Here is a 17,303-nt window from a genome sequence, read left to right as displayed (position 1 = left end):
GGCTTCATGCATGCACTATCCTGAGTGAGAAGTTCACATACCAGAGTTCGTGAAGACCCAAATGTTTTTTAAAAGCAGAACAAATCCAAACAAAATAAAACTATAACCCCTGTCTGTCCTGTGCTGAATACTCATTGGCTTTCCAGGACATGAGTGATTTGAAGCATTAAAAATGTATGGCACCATCAAGTTAGTCTATCATGAAACAAAAATGAGGAGAAGCTGCTCGTTAAGGAGATGGCTGATCAAGATGGACCTGCTGGCTCAGAGATGTGTCACAGGCAGTTTGTCAGGAAGCAAGGAAAGCATTGAACCTTGCTAAAACACTGGATCAAAAATGCTGCTCTGGGAGCTTGAAAATGTAGAGAGCTTTAGAAACAAAGGTTTAAGGTTTGCCTCCTCCATCAGCATCTTGGCTGGCATATTTCAGATGCCTTGTCCTAAGCTGGAGTAGCACTGGGCAGGTCTGCTAGTCTGAATTCTGCCATAAAACTTGTTACATACAAATGGATGTATTTATTTTTCACCTAGTCAAGGAGAGAAACTTCTGAGGTTGTTTCCTTTTTAAGGGGACAAAGGAGAGTTTTGTCACTCTGTCAACAGGGGGCACATTCCCATAGACTATATTATCCTTTGGGGATGTTGTGAGCTGTTGTTTTACAGTATCTGGGAGAAAGGTTTGTCCCTCTCCTGTTCCAGTGGGAACACAAGGCAGAGCTGGTCTATCACAGCCTGACTTCCTTGTATCAGCAAAATCTTTATTTTTTTCGCTGTGATGATTTTAAAGTTGTTACCTTGCAGGCAATGCCTGTGCTGGATCATGTCATAAAAGACTAATTGGGCACCTTCTATCCCAGCACAGTAAACTGAGATCATAACCTTTCAGGGGTTAGGAATCCAATTATCTGGAGAAACAGTTCCAGATTGAAATACCCTTCTAACCTCTTACTGCTTAGTTTTCCAAATCTGTACTAGAAATTTCCAAAGTCGCCTAATAAAAAAGGTTGAAATTACCCTTACACAGCTTCCATACAGGTTATTATTATCTAGTGATAATTCTATCTCTAAGCCCATTTTGAGAACTTTCTGAATCCAGATAAACCAAAGAGAACTGATGATTTTAAGAGATTACACTATTCTACAGGTTCTCCAGGGAGACACACTGAGCTTGTGGGACTAACTGCATTCCAGATGCCTGAATTTGCTTCTTCTAGGGAGCAAACATCCTAAGAATTGTTTTCTTTAAGTTTTTAGAGCAACACAGATGTGTGGGGTTTTTTTGTTTAAAAGACAGAAAATAACACAACAGGCAGTGTGTAATCAGTTGTTCCTTGATCTGGGCACTGCTGGTTCTCTGTGGGGTACTGGTACATAATGGAAAATTTACCACCAAAGGAGTTAGGAGCTTACACTCTTTTTGTCTGGGTTTGAGTCCAGATGTTGCTATGACTGTTGTTTTTTATTAGTTTAATATATGCTGAATTTGGCAAATATATGCTGAGAGCCAGGTGGGACAGATCAGATGTGACAAAGTTCTTGGATGATTGATAATGAGCAGGGAAAATCAATTGTGTTAATTTCTGCCTTGTCACTGGGTTGGTGAATTAATGAGAAAGTTCCTCTAACTTAATGGTATTTGCACATTATACAGACTGTGATGAAATGGTCTTCAGGCACCGCTTGGCATCACAATTGTGGGATTATTGTAGATCTAGAGGCAGGAACAGAAATCTACAAGCACAAAAACTCCTTTCCCAAACAAGCAAAGACAGACCACCTAAGAGAGCTGAACAGAAAACAGAGACATCATCTTTTGCTGCTTGTATTGAGAATTTAGGAACATATTGTAGGGGCTGTGGCTCTGGGGTGTGATGATTCATGTTGTGAGTGGTGCTGTGCTGCTGATAAACACTGTGTCCTATAGAATCCTTCCCTCCAGCACTCTGTAGGCAGCAGGAGGCTGCTTACAGTGCAGTGCTTTCTAGAAAGCTGTTGAAAATACTTGAAAGATTTTGGTCCCCATCTTCCTCTGAGCCCAGGAATGGCTGGCCATGATGCCCACTGAGCATGAAGTTTGTGCCAGGCTAGCAACAGTGTTATGGCACAGAGGGTGAGCCACTGGTGCCAGCTTCCCTGCACTGACCTTCCAAACAAGCCAGGAAGAGAAGCAGCAGATGGCCAGCGGAGCTCTGGAGCAATTTGTGATGCTCTCACTAACTCCTTTGCAGAACTGAGCACATGTGGGAATCTACAAAACCAGAGGGTTTTGGGAAAGCTGCAAAAGGCAGGCTTTAGAGGCAGCAGAACTGTGATTAGAGCTAAGCAGCAGCCATGAGATTGGTCAGCAGAAAAAATATTTAAACTGAAGAAAAGCAAGGACAAATAGAACAATGATCTGTGTTTTAATGCTTGTCTAGGATAACTCTCTAAGCTACAGAAAAGTTTATGTAGCAAGATATTTGGAAGTTTTAAGCTTAATAAAGGAGATCTGTGCATTCTGTTTTAAGGCTCACAAGCAGGTATTGTATTAGAAATAAGCAAGCACTGTTTTAACCAAAAGTATCTGTGCTTATAGTGGTTGGATGGAACTACTGTCAATGTGCTTTTGCTTTGTGTGATTGGTCAAAATACTTATAAAGTGAGTTGTAACATTAAGTTCTTGGTCTGCTGCCTGGGATGTGAGCTGCTGGCTTCTTCCCACTGTCATAACCATGGAATGAGACTGATGCTGGAAAATAAAACAGCTCAAGGCAGTTCCACAGCAGCCCCGTCCCGTTGGTGATCTGTAAATATCCCCCAGCTGGTGACAACACCCATGTACCCCCTTGGATGAGAGAGGAGGGCTGCTCTTGATCATGACTGATCATGACCTCACTGGATCACAGCAGAAAAGCAGATCCATCTCCACAGCTGCCTCCTGTCTGCCAGGGGTTCACGCAGCTGGGACAGCAGCAGTGTGATTGATGGTGTACTGCTGGATAAACCATCCATAAACCCTTTGTACTCAGAGCACCTGCATGCCTCTCTGCTTTTCTTGTCAACCTCCCTGTCCTTGCTGGTGTGCTTCACATACCCTCCCATTCTCCAGTCTACACTGAAGTATGCTGAGTGCTTAAAATCCCAGAAGCTCCCAGGGCTGTCAAAAATGGGATAAATGGAGATGCTGTATAGAGAGTGACACTAAATTTGTATAGTGACACCAAATTTCTTTAGTGTTTTCTCTCCAAAGATTTGGTGCAGGTTCTTTTCGTTCCATCTCAGCATGTCTGGGTTTTAGTTGTGATGGAAAGTTTTGGAGGAGAATGTTTCAAAGTTTCCCTTTCTCACAGGTGGACAACTGGAAGGTTTAGAGTCAGAGGAACAGGCCAGACCTCAGGGACCTCATTTTCTATGGTTGCATTGCATCGAGCACATGGGCTGCCCTCTGACATTATGAGTATGCATAAAAATGTATTAAAACAAAATAAAAACATCATAAAATAAAAACCGTAAAATAAAAATACATTCAAACAAAATAAAAACATCATAAAATAAAAAATACATAAAATAAAAATATATTCAAACAAATAAAATAAAAACAACTACAGCCAGATTATGGTATTGCACAAATATCTTAACATGTCCAGAGTCTTATTATTACATATTAGGGTTTGGTATGAGACACTTGCGTCATGATAAAAGTTTAGCAAAATCTCCCACTCATTAATGGATAGACCTTTCATGCTTGGTAATCACATTATTAATGCACTTTCAATATAAAGGGTGATGAAATGTTGATGTGAGCAGCATCAGGACAATTGTGCCAAAGCTCAGCATCCTGTACATGTACTCCATACAAAACCTATGCCTGGGAATATGTGACTGGAGTTGGCTTCACATTTGAATAATATTGTCTTTGCTAGGTATAAATCAAGATGGAAACCTCATGGACCAAAATCATTTTTGTCATGCTCGAAATGACTCAAGCAGAATGATACCAAGGATGAATTTGTTCTTTTCTGCTGACTCTCAGCATTCCTGGAGCTTTAAAGCCAACATGGGAGAGATGGTTTCTCTTGCTTCCCTCATATCTCTTTGAAGTTGGCATCTTTCTTAAGCCTTGGGCATTGACATCCTCCTGCACAGCCAGACAGCGACAGCAACCAGCATGTAGTGGCTGTAGTATCATTCTTTAGTAGAATATAATCACCAGCTCAGTTACCGTATCACTGACAGAGAGCATTACTAATTATGATGATTAATGGGTTTAATTTACTTAGAAAGAATAATGTGCAATAATTCCATTGTGAAAGCTGAAAATCTGGAGTTCCAGCTTCAGACCCTGTCAGTACTGTTGTTACAAACCCATTTGTGCTAAGCAAAAGTCATTCAGAGATGTTATTTCCCATATGTTTTAGAATATAAGCTACCTTGGGAATTTTCCTTTCCACTGAAAAGTCTTTTTTGCCATTAAAAATCTTTTAGGAAAGTCCTCCCTTACTTTTTCTTTACTGTGCTTAACATTTTCTGTAATTATGATTTTATAACCAAAGACCCTTTGGGGCCAAAACAGCCAGGTATAAGGGCACAATGTCCAAAAGGTGAACTCAGGTTATGACCTTATCAGAAAAAGGTCTTGACCAATGGTGAAGGGAAACTGGAAACTTGACCAAATACAGAAAGGTTCTATTAGCACACTACTGTGAAAAATGCATGTATTTTCTGATTGGCTTTTTGCAAATATTAAAATGAATATTATATGTGTTGTGTTAGAAAGTAATGCTGTATTAATTCTCTTAAGTAGTGTGTTAAATATAGTTTTAGGTATAACATAATGTTAAAATAGAAACTATGCTATGTAAGATACTTTGTTTTAAAGACAGGACTTTCACCAAGATAGCAGCCACAGGACACCTGAATCTTTCAGAGAAAGAGAATTTATTGCTCCATTACCCAGAGAAACGAACTTCTTCCTGCCTTGCTCATCCGTGAAGACATCATTAGGATTCAGAGGAAGAAGTTGACACTGCCCAGACAGAATCCTGTGTTTGAATGGAATTCATGCATCATGTATGAGGTGTATGAATATGCAACAGGCTGTTGTTTTTAAGGGTTAATCCTCTGTTAATGTGGGTCCTTTTTCGGGCTTATTTTGCCCAGAAAAAGGCACCCGGACGTCCATAACTCTTTGTTTTTATTGTCTCATATTGTCCTAATCCAAATTGTCCAAATTATTATTACTCTAATTATATTATTATTTTTATAACCATTTTATTACTATTAAACTTTTAAAATTTTAAAAACAAGTGATTGGGATTTTTCACATGAGGTAAGGAACATCAGGAGGACAAGATCCCACAGTGAGGTGTTTAATGCATTTAAATAGATTACATTTCTCCCTACTTTGAATAGATTACATTTCTCCCTGTTTTAAATTAAATAGATTACATTTCTCCACTTTCTGCCTGTTGACAGACCAGTACCAGAGGCTTGTTGAGGTGAAGGCTGTGTATCAGGTGCCTGATGTCCTCTGGAAGGCACCTCCACATTTTTTCCTTTGTTTTAAGTAAAGTCTCTGAGGTTTTGATACAGAAAGAACACAGTGCAGCAGGGCCCTGGTTTAATTTGAGATATTTAAGAATGCTGTAATATTCAAGGGGATGTTTCATGGCAGAAGAAAGGGCAATGTTGAACTCTATGGGATTACCTGCTGGCTCAGCTCTTATTCAAGTGCCCATTAAATCTGTCCCCCCTTGAATGAAGCAGAATTTTCATCCTTTCCCTCATGCTCCACTGAAAGAGTTAATGGATCCTGCTCATGTTTATAGCCCTGCCAGGATGTTTTTAATCACCTGCATTGTTTTATTACATAACAGTGCTATTTGCTCCGTTAGGCTATTGGCACCTTTGCAGGAAGCAAACAAACCTAGTGGCATCCATCAGGCTGAGTAATTACAGGGGGTTTGTTTATTTTTTACAGCTTTCCTGATCAATACTGGCACTGTCTCTGCAGGCTGGCTCCAAGCCTGGCTGCTCATGCAGCCAGTTTATCCTGCTGCCTTAGCATCAGCTATTTGGGAGATGATGAGGGTTTGATCATCCTGAAAAAACAGCACGGCAAGGAAGGCGAAGGAAGAGAATAATTCATATAAATGGCAGTGATTTAACCCTCCTCTCCAAGTGCGATGAGGCCGATGCCCTGATACAGGAGCACATCTGTGGAAATAAATATGACAAGTCATATATTCCCCCCCTCAGTGGCTCCTTTCCATCCCAAAATGTTCTCCTTTCCCCCTGTGGGAAGGGGAACAAAGCATTATGTGCTGACTTGCTGTTGATCTGAAAAGCGCTGTGTCTTGGAAAGTTAGAGCAATGGTTCATAAATGAATCCAGAAGGGGCAGCTTGAAGGCTAATTGGTATTCTGTTATGGTGCAAAGTGCTCAAGAAAAAATAAAACTTATTAATTTCTCCTTCCACAAAGAGCAGGAGTGCGACAGTAATCACAGTATCAAGTCATAAAAATAAAAAAAAACTCCATGAAAATAGAAGTTAAGACTCTGGAGGGTTCAGCAGGGGAAGATTGTGTTAAGATAAAGTAGATTATAACACCGGTGGACATTAAATGTTGTCACTTTTGTCACATGTTCTCCTGGGAAGCTGAGAAGCCTCAGAGAGGAATGAAAACAATAATTACCTGATTATCTGATAATTATACACTGCTCCTGTGTTTCCTGCTTTAGAATGTGGCTGGGACATTGTTTACCCACAGGTGAATGTTTCATTGGTTCCATGTGAATTGTTTTTTCTTAATGGCCAATCACAGGCAGCTGTGTCAGACTCTGAGTCTGTCACGAGTTTTTATTAATCATTCTTGTTAAGCTTTCTGATGTATACTTTCTCTTTCTTTTAGTATAGTTTTAGTATAGCATTCTATAATGTCATATAATGCAATATAATATAATATAATATAATATAATATAATATAATATAATATAATATAATATAATATAATATAATATAATATAATATAATATAATATAATATAATATAATGCAATATAATATAATATAATATAATATAATATAATATAATATAATATAATATAATATAATATAATATAATATTCAGCCTTCTGAGAACAAGGAGTCAGATTCTGATCTCTCATCTCATCCTGGGGACCCTCACACACTGGAACATTCCCCAACCCAATCTGCAGCATCCCAGAAGTGTCCCAAGCACACCTACACCCCTCTCAGCTGTCCAAACACTTTTGAATCTTGCCCTCTCCCTTCTCTGCCCAAAGTAAATTGCTGAAATCTCTTTATTCCTCACTTAGAAGTTACAATCCAGGAACAATGCAAGAACCTATTTAAATCTGCCAGGAATCTCCTGATGGGACTGCACACATTTCATAGCTTGAGCAAGTCCTTCCAGTGTTGCAATATGCTGGTAAATGGGCAAGACAAGGGCTACCTCTCTCTCCTCCCTGGCCAATGCTTTATGTGCATGCTCCCAGGAGTGTGACCCAATTCTGTCTCAGGTAAGGATTAAACCAATGCCAAGAATCACCTCCATTCTCATTTTGCAGCTGAGTGCTTTCAAATTCCTGCCTATCATAGTTCTGCATCCTTGACAAATGTGCAGTTGAAAGTCACTTTGTATTCTGCCCCAGATCTTAAGTGTCTACCAGATAGCCTTACCAGCCAAGAGGTGGGAAAAATCACAGACAAGTCCTGTAATTTTCTTTTGTACAGACACCGCTGACACCTCCTAAAAGGTCTTTTGCTAGCGCAGCTTTTGCAGATGGTTTAACTGTAGCAGCACTGAATTCCTCCTAATGGTCAGAGAAGCCTTCCAAGAGCCTTGGCAAAGATTGGAGCATTGTTGTCTTCCTTGCACGTGGACAGTGACCTGCTCTGTCACCATCAGGAGTGTCCTGGACACACAAGGTGTTGTCCTATTAAACTCAAGAATCTCAGACTGATTCTCAAGTGAGGCAAGAGCGTAACAGCCTTGGCCTTTTTGAGGTGCAGTTACATTAAAAGCTTTCTCTAAATCACCATTTTTCCTCATCTTGCTTTTTCAGATCAAGCAAATGTTGTTTTCACACTTCTCCCTCCAAATTGTTTGGTGTGGAAATCTGTATGGAAGCTGTATCTCTCCATCTCTGCTAAACTTGCACAATTGTCTCTTGTATGAATGTGCTTCTAAAACTAAAATGTATATTTTCTTCTGGTCTTGGCACCCTACTCTCTCTAGTTCCAGGTGAAGAGTCAGTTTGCAGGTTTCATTTGTGTTTCTGAATATTAAAATCCTGAGAAATGAAGGCAAAGGCATATAAAGTATAACAGACTTTTGCTGAGATGAAATGTTACCTTGTGTAGATTAACTAAGTTCTTTCACTACCTAATTTGCACATTTAGAAACAATTTCAGAGTGTGAAAACATTTCAAAGGAATGCCAATTTCAAGCTGAGAGAAGTATATTTGTTGAGAGAATAAGAAAGCCAGGACTGACCAGGTAAGAAGTGAACTGAGTTAATTCTGATTCTTCTGGTTCAGCTACATTGCTTTGTTTGTTAAAGTATTTCAGATTTTTTTTAAAGCACTGCTTTATGAGCTCTCATGTGGGGGGAAGAGAAATAAGACTCAACCTTCCTAAAGGATTTTGAGGGACATAATGAGAAGAATGGAATAAAAGCTGAACAGCAGGCAAAGAGCTGGAATGAGGACAGAATAGCAAGCTGCACATTATAAACAACCCACTGTGATGGAACTCAAGGATTTCAGCTGACTTCTTTCCCAAAGAACAGCCTGGATTCACCAAGTGCTGAGCTGTGATCAGAATCTGAAGCCTGTTGTGGGCACTGAGTCTGTTTCCATGTTCTGCCAAAATCACATTTCTCCTCCCGTTAGAAGCAGAAGAATATTAAGGAAAACCTGACTCTCAGTTTTGCCCCAATACCTCTTTTTGCAAATATTTAAGTAGATGCATTTTGCTGGCACAGAGGTTTCTTGCAGTGATTTGAAGCTTCATGCACAAGCACTCAGAGGAGTCAGCATGAACAGCCACACACTTCTGTGCCCTTCAATTGAAACTGTTCTTGTGACTTATGTGGCCAGCAGCAAAGTAATAACTGCTCAAGCCTGTGAATTTTGTATCAAAATTTTATGTCCAGTACAGATAAGCTCAGTAAACAGCTCTGAATAATGACTCTATTTCTGGAAACTCTCTTTTCCATCATGGTAGGATCACAACTTGTGTATATTTATTCTTACACAGCTCGTATATATTTATTCTTATACAACTCTGTGAAATGTGGCAATGCCAAGAAATCGCATCTGGTTTATAGAAAGTGAGCCAAAGAGGTGACTTGATCACAGTCTGTAAGTACAAGGAAAAGATTTCTGATTAAAGAAAACTCATTAATCCAGCAGACAATGGCCACAGTGAGATCCAGTGCCTGGAAATTGAATAGCTGCAAGTGTATGTTGCCTGACTCATGCTGGGAATAAAATGTACACAAGGAGATAATTAGGTAGTGGAGCAATTTACCTCAGATTGTGTGGATTGTGTTTTATTAGGAGCCTTTAAATCAGGCTGGGGGTTCTTCCAAAAGGTGTATGATCCCTTAGGTGGCCTGGCTTGCTGAAGGAATGTGATGGTATTTTGGCTGTAGTGGCTGGCAGCTGTGGTGGTGTTCACAGGGGTCCCAGGACGAGGGAAGAGATGAGGATCTTGACTCCATGTTTCACAAGGCTGATTTATTATTTTATGATATATATTATATTAAAAGAAAATGATATATTAAAACTATACTAAAAGAATGGAAGAAAAGATTTCATCAGAAGGCTGGCAAGGAAAGAAATGGAATGGAATGATAATAAAATCTTGTGACTGACCAGAGAGTCTGAGACAGCTGGACTGTGATTGGCCATTAATTAAAGACAACCACATGAGACCAATCACAGATGCACCTGTTGCATTTCACAGCAGCAGATAATCAATGTTTACAGTTTGTTTCTGAGGCCTCTCAGCTTCTCAGGAGGAAAAATCCCGGCAAAGGGATTTTTCAGAAATATGTCTGTGACAGGGAGCCTTGCTTTTGTTTCCACATCACCTCTACCCCCTCCTGGCATTATAGAAGGACTGTGGGTAACACCCCACAACATCCCTAAAATCAGTGGTGGGTTGGTCTCAGGCATGAGACACAGGTAATGCCATTATGATGATATAAAACTAGCAGGAAGCACATCCTGAGTGACAGAATGAGGCTCAGCTGTGTCTGGAGTGTGGCAGAATGGTACCAAACTTTCCATTTGCCTCCCTTGCCTCATAGCAGGATGTGCTCTGGGGAGCTGGAGCACCAGCAAGGGCATGACAGGGCTGGGAAGGAAATAAATGTACTTGTACATAGTGCTGCCCTCGGGAATAGCTGGCTATTAATAACAGTAATAACATATGCCAGGATGTGGAAGAAGCATATTTTGTAAAGTGCTGATCACTGCCACTATCTGGGGTAGAAACAAATTGAAAAAAATACAACCCAGTTTCATTATTTTATAATGCACAGTAAGGCCACTTTTTATTTATTTTATTGCTTCCTTGTGTTTAAATTTTGTGTGTAGGAGAGCTGTTTGTTTTTAGCAGGCCATGCTGCAGGTAAATTGGGGTGCTGTGTGTGGGAGGGTGCTCAGCAGCCATCAAAAGAGTTAGCCAGAACAGAAAGCTGTTAAAGCAGAGAACAGCATGCCTTGTTTCACCTTGTAGAGCCTCTCTCACATGCTTAGTTGTACCAATCTGACATCTAGAGTCTTTAAAATAATCTATTTTATTCAACTGTAAGCTCCAGTTTGCAGACATAGGAAGAGAAGCAAAGACAGTTGAAGAAATGTCCTCAAATATGAAATATGAAGAAATGGGTTGTGGATCACTGAAAGAGCCAGGAGCAGAATTCAGCAGCCCCAGCCCACCTGCATATGCATGTTTAAAACAGTTAAGAACACAGGATATGTTCTCTGTGATGGAGAAGGTGTCTTGGTGTATCTTTTTGCACCTTGTGTAGCCCAGAGGAGTCTTGGCTCACTGGTTAATGTTGCTGCGCTCTGTGTACTTAAGAAAAGTCAAAGTTCCTTTCCTTTCCCTTTCCCTTTCCCTTTCCCTTTCCCTTTCCCTTTCCCTTTCCCTTTCCCTTTCCCTTTCCCTTTCCCTTTCCCTTTCCCTTTCCCTTTCCCTTTCCCTTTCCCTTTCCTTTCCCTTTCCTTTCCACACAGCAGTCTATTAATTCACTTCAGTCTTCTAACATACAAGGTATTTATTCTTTCCATCTGGCTCTACAGCCAAACAAAGATAAACACAGAAGGTGCCTTGGAACACACGTTCTTAAAATTGCACCAGGCTACTGTCATGTCTCCTCAGAATCATCTGTTTTTACAGGACTTGAACACACAAAATTCTGAGAATTAAGCTTGGATACGGACAACTTTTTTTCTGTACAAAACCTGAGGTGATGCAGCAGTGAATAGCAGTATTTCACCAAGCCAGAGCTATTATTGTTTGTCTGAACAGCCTATTTCAGAGCAAACCTGGGTCTGAGGGAAGGGTAAGTGTCAGTGCTTCATTTCTCTTGACCCATCATTTAATTTTTCTGGTTGTGAGCCGGACATCCCCTTGTCCTTGCAGAGCACTGTTAAGAGGCAGAACAAGGCCATACAGCCTTCAGTGCCTCTGTCTCACTCTACTTCTCTAAGCTGTGAGCAGCATGAGACTCTGTGTAAAGCCTTAATGATGCCCAAGCAAAGGCTGAGTTAAAAAAATAATTCCTTTGTGATCTGTGCTGTAGATGGAGCAACAAATGGATAATAAAGGGACTAAAGGCAAATCCTCCCCTTAGGTTAAGGGAAATTAAACCCCTTGGGAGGGATGTGTAATGTATGAGGCTTCATTATTCTTCTTGGGACAGGCAGTGTGTGATCCCTTGGCTGGACAGATAAAAGGATCATAAACTGAAATGGCTCCAGGTAGTCTGTGTGACTCAGTTGGCACCAGAGGATGTGCTGGCAGTGGCTGGATACAGCTCAGCCTGTCCTGTGCTGTGAAAACAGTTCCTGGTATGTCACAACAGGACACGGAAAAACACAAGCACACACTGCCGTTCTCAAGGTGAAGAAAAAAATGGAAGTTTAATTTCTGACTCCAACATTTATAGATTTCCAAAAGTGACAGTGGATTGGAGGGTGACAGTGCCACCTCTCCAATGACACTGGTCAAACCAACAGTCTATCAAATTTCTCTTCCTCTATAAGAGAATGCAAAGCAATGAGTTATTTACAGAAAGTGTGTAAGAAAGTTCACTGCAAGAATGTTAACATCAGAAGGCTTAGAAAATCTTTAAAAAACAGGGTGACACTGGTACTCTGGTTTCTTGGTTTGAAAAGACAGGTGTGTGCTAAGGAAAGGGTGGAGCCTCCCTAGAAACAGAAAATGCAAACCCCCTCCCTCTGAATTGTTATAATTTTGAAATTAAGGGGCTCTCTGGAAAATATATGGGAGTAGAAATAACTTCTCCTTATTAAGAAAAAAAAAAAAGAACATATAAAAATAAAAGTGCAGTAATACAAAACAAGACTGACAGAGTCAGAATATGACCTGACACCACCTTGGTCAGGGTGTTGGTAGCAATCTGATTAAATGGTGGCTACAGTCCTGCTGGAGTGGCAAATGTGGTTCTGTTAAAGCTGTGATTCTGTAGAAGGGTGGAGTTTTGAGTTTTCCTCTGAAGGTCTAGGGTTTGTGTAGATGGGCCTGGCCCTCTTCTGGGAATCCAGCAGAAAAGAAACCTATTCCTCTGGGAATCCTGACTGTGGTGTTCCAAATCTCAGATTATACCCAGGCAGGAATTCTTGGCTCCTCCTCTGGGGTGGAGCATCTCCCCATGGGATGATGTAATTTTATCAGCCATGCAGGGACACACTCAGGGCACTGCTCAGCTGTGTGAGGCATTGTAATTTGTGGCTTTGAAACAGGACCTCCTCAATCACTAAAGACCCAAAAAATGTCTGTCATCTTGCTTTACTTCCATGGCTTTGAAGTTCTGGTAAACCCTGCGTGGATTGTCTGCTCCCTGCTCACTCTGTCTCTGTCTTTTTCCTTTGTTTCTCCTCCTGCCTCTGCAAGGATGTCACCATGATGAAGCTCCTGATGGATTCCTGGGTGATTCTCAGCTGGTGCTGATGGATTGCTGTGCTCTTTGCTGCCTGCTCCAGCTGTCTCTGCAGCTCAGTCTGCTGGACTGAGAGGGTCCATCAATCATTCCTGGAAGCAAAGGGGCTCCCAGAGCTCTGGCCCCATTTGGGATATGCTCAGGTGGCACAGACTCACATGCACATGGACAGGAGATCTGTGTGGATGGGGGTCTCAGATCTGGCTGCCAGGCTCTCCTATGCCCCAATTTTTGAGACAGCTGCGTTAGAGGGGTTGGCAACTTGCTGTTTCTCCTTCTGCTGCTTCCTTTCTGTGCACAGAATTGAAAAATAAGGAGCTGTGATCTGAAGGAATTGCAGAGGAGAATTGGGCCAGTGGCTTATGTGTCATGCAGGCAGCTGTGAGACCTTTTCACAGAAGATGTGGACAGAAAACAGGGAAAGGGGAGAGTTTGGATAGTGCTGCTACCTTTTGCTTAGTCCTTCCATCCTCCTTTTTTTGGGTTTGGTTTTTTGGTTTTTGCGGTTTTTTGGGTTTTTTTTTTTTTGGGAGGTGGGGTTGGTTGGGTTTTTTTTTTTTTTGTTTTTTGGTTTTATTTTTTGTTTGTTTGTTTTGGTTTTGGGTTTTTTTGGGTTTTTTTTTGGTCTGTGGAATAGAAGGAGCTGAAAAGCATAAGAAGAAAGACCCTTGTAGGAAAGAACAAGGGAATGCAAACAGGTGAAGCTGCACATTTGACTACCCCAGAATGCAGGAGATGCTCAGTCATTGCCCATGTCAGGAATTTGCCAAGGACGTCCTTGAAAGCACCTGCAGCACAGGTATTTAACCCTCCTGGTCCACCATGGGGATGGCACTGATACCACCAACTGTTCCTGTAAAGCATCCAAACATCTTTCCTGCAAATCCTGAAGTTATTTAATGGAAATTCCCTGGTTTCTCCCACTCTGGGTCTCATCAGGCTAATGAAGGCTCCACTCACCTCTTTAACCACCTGAAGTCTTGGGAACACCTGGAGTGGTCCCCAACGATTCTGGGCCACCATTTTCCACAGGGTGGCAGCAACATGCTTTCAGTTTCCATGCTGAGGGATTCCCACTTGGGTGCTTCTCTGTCGAGGTGCTGGCTGGGATGAAACCTGAAAAGAGAAATGTTTCTAGAAGGGAGGGAAGGAATTTGCACACGCTCCATGCAGGCAGCATACATCCCCAGATGAAGCATCCTGGCAGCGTTAGAAGGCAGCAGACAGAGCTGCAATGAAGGATGCTCCCACTTCTTTCCAGTGCAGCATGAACTTGCCTTCCACATTAACCCTGGTTTGTTCCACCCCACACACAAAGCCAGCAGGGCAGGAAGGAGATTTCGTTTCTCAGGACTTGAAACTGAAATGACACCTGAAATGTTTATTTTTACGGCTGGATTTGGAATGATGGTGAAAATTCTCAACAAAAACACCCCATGAATATTCAATTACAGCGCCAGCAACATTTTGCAGTTTTGGATTATTTATATATGAAATAACCAAAGCTTCATAAATAATAGAGCAGCAGCAGTCTGCGCTGTGTTTTATGTCCCCCATATCCAGCATGGGGGTGGGAGGGAGGTGTTTTTGTGGCAGATTTACATCCTCTCTCAGCCCCTTGCAGGCTGGGAAGACGGAGGCAGCAGAACAAGGTGTGCAGGTGAGGAGGTGTCCATGTGTACAAGAAAATGTTTCCTTTGCTCCAGTGCTTGTGGGTGCCCCTGGCTGCAGATAATTCATGGCATAGCATGAAACATAACTGGATTTGAGGGCACAGGTGGGAGCATGTGCAGAGGGAGAAAACTTTCATCCAGGACACGCTGCTTGTAGGGAAGCCGATCAAGCATCTGGCTGCCTTTGGCTTGGTGTGGCTCGATTGCAGCTGTCTGCATGGCCATAAACATGTGGGGTATCTGTGAGGAGAGACTGATGTGGACTCTGCTTCTGCCAGCAAAGCAAAGCCAGTTTATTACACGATTTACCTGTATTTGTCACTACATTTGTACAGAATTTTCCACTCCAACCTCTTTGTCCCACTCCACTTAGAAACACAATCTTCTGGTTATTCTTATGCTAGTAATGTCCTTTGTTATCTCTTTGGCCAGTAAAGTCCTTGCTGCATCTCCCCTGGTCAAGTTGATCAGAGGGACCAGACATGGTGTCCTCACTTCTGTGCTTGCCTTGATTTTCTCTCTCCCTCATCTTTCACTGCACGAGTGCCAAAAGTTCTGTGGTGCTCTTGGAATCTCTGCTGGTCAGGATGACCCTGAGTCTTGGGTTTTGGTTGTTAATTGCTGTCCCCAAATGTGCAGGATGTCTCTATTTCAGCCCACGTGGCTGAAGAACAAGTCTGGACTCTTCACTTTTCAGTCTTGAAGTTGTTTATTAATTCTTATCTATAAAATTTTCTTTCTGCTCAGCAAGGCAGCCACAGGCACTCTCTGTGTTGTCCTTTTATACTACAAGCTACATATAACATATTTACACTTAATTCCCAATACATATCACCTATGTTAGACAGTGCACCTCTACTCTAAACCAATCCCAAAGTGCCAACATCACTGCAGAAAATGGAGAGCAAGAAGAAGAAGAAAGGCTGGACATGCCCAGATTCTTCCATCTTGTCTCCATAACCCCCATACCAAAAATCCTAAAATCTAAATTTTCACCCTGTGATCATTTTGTTATTACACCATTCAAACCTGTGTGACTTTCAGGTCCTCATACAAAGCTGGTAACTCACTCCAGGGGTCAAAATCAAATCTCCAGGTGTTCTGGGGAGCATGCCAGGGTCTCTGAGCCCCCTGATTGGGTCCTTGGCAACTCTGGACACCCAGAGGGATGCACTGAGTCCTGACACCTGATATGTGTTAGAAAGTCTCTTTTCACAGCCCAGCAGTTGAAGAAGGAGTCAGGATGGAATAAACTGCATTTTGGAGACCCCCTGGAGTCCCACATCTCTCATTTCAGCTCTTACACAGGACAAATCTCTCCCTCCCATTTTCCAGATGAGCAATGGGCATGTACTCACAGCTTGTTATACCAGAAAAAAGGACGATTGTGGGTAATGTCTAATGGAGATCCTCTTCTCCAGCCCAGCCCCACTGTTCAGTCAACAATAAAGCAGAATAATTTACTTATCACCAAGCAGCAATGGGCACCTGATCTTTGCAGAATCCACTGCTCTCAGAATAAAGGTTCTTCTGCCCAGACACATTTACTGGGTACTCCCCAGTCCTATGGGAATTAAGAGAACTGAGCCCTCCCTTCCCCATGATCTTCTCTCCTCTCCTGAAGGTTTATCCTGAAATCCTCCTTGCTATTTCTCCCACTAGGAAGGATGAGCTGCCAAATCACTGAGGGATGATTCATCACTCTCATTTGGTGGCAGCATGTTTATCCCCCCACCAGCCCACCCAGCAAAAGAAAAGAGATAAATTCCTGTCATTGCTTTTTATGGGACACATAATCAGGTGGTAATGTGGAGCGTTGCCTCAGCTCAAAGTAATTCAGGATGAATTATTCATTCCCTTAAAATGTCCTTAAAAGAGAGGGAAACCATCTCACTCTCACAGTATCTCTTCCTTTGGCATTGCTGCAGTTGGGCTTTGGTTGTGGAGTCAGATGCTCAGCATGGTGTGGCATTCACATTCTCTGATAAAATCCCTTTGCCCTGGAATTTTCTCCTGGGAAGCGGAGAAGTCTCAGAGAAAATGAAAACAATTCTTATCTCATTTGCTTCTCCTGTGTTGTGCTCACATGTGAATGAGTTTGGAGATTGTTTCATTGGATTCTGCTGTGAGTTGTTTTCACTCTCTGGCCAATTGGGGCCAAGCTGTGTCAGGACTCTTTACAGAATCCCAAGTTTTCATTATTACCTTTTTAGCCTTCTGTAAGTATCCTTTCTGTATTCCTTAGTACAGTTTAGTATTCTTTAATATATTATAGTATCATAAAATAATAAATTAGCCTTCTGAGAACATGGAGTCAGATCCATCATTCCTGCCTCGTTGGGACATTCCCAGCAAATACAACAGGCATGGGGTATGGAGAGTTCCCCACCAGGTCCCAGCACCTTCTGCAGCTCTCTCATGGCTGACA

Source organism: Ammospiza nelsoni, chromosome 22, assembly GCF_027579445.1.
Source record: "Ammospiza nelsoni isolate bAmmNel1 chromosome 22, bAmmNel1.pri, whole genome shotgun sequence".
Taxonomy (NCBI): Eukaryota; Metazoa; Chordata; class Aves; order Passeriformes; family Passerellidae; genus Ammospiza; species Ammospiza nelsoni.
The sequence above is the reverse complement of the archived record's forward strand: the minus strand, read 5'-3'. Positions refer to the sequence as shown.